Source organism: Ceratina calcarata, unplaced genomic scaffold, assembly GCF_001652005.2.
Source record: "Ceratina calcarata isolate Rehan_Ccalc_2016 unplaced genomic scaffold, ASM165200v1 scaffold119, whole genome shotgun sequence".
NCBI lineage: Eukaryota > Metazoa > Arthropoda > Insecta > Hymenoptera > Apidae > Ceratina > Ceratina calcarata.
In genome coordinates, this window is record NW_017132868.1 from 98,385 (window position 1) to 98,905 (window position 521).

A 521-nucleotide genomic window follows, 5' to 3' on the forward strand; every position below is an offset into this window, starting at 1 on the left:
ATGTAAGCACATACGTAGTTTATCAAAATTATTTGGGTTGTTAGCAAAGTATATAATAATTAAAGTAAACGTCTTTAAAAAGTAGTATCATGCGATGATATAGATAAAACAATTTTTGAAGTTTGTTAAAATACCACGAGACATCGTAAAATATGCTTGCCTTCTCATTTAATAGTAGTGCTTACATACATTTAGTGTCGTTAGATATATCTTCTTTATATAATACATATACATAGAATAAATTATGCAAATATATACAAATTAAGCTCTATACAATCAACGTATTTTAATATATAGAAAATCATCGAATTCGTACATAACGTACAGAAAATATGTATAGTATATATAAATGCCCCTTTAGGTGCTCGACACCAAAATATACTACATGCAACTAGACTTAATGCATTTACAATCTAACTTTTAATAAAATATACATGTATTATAAAAATCGCATGTCGATGTAGGTAATTATAAACTTTTGCAGCTAGGAAATTGCATGTACGCATTAAGTGATTAAATAC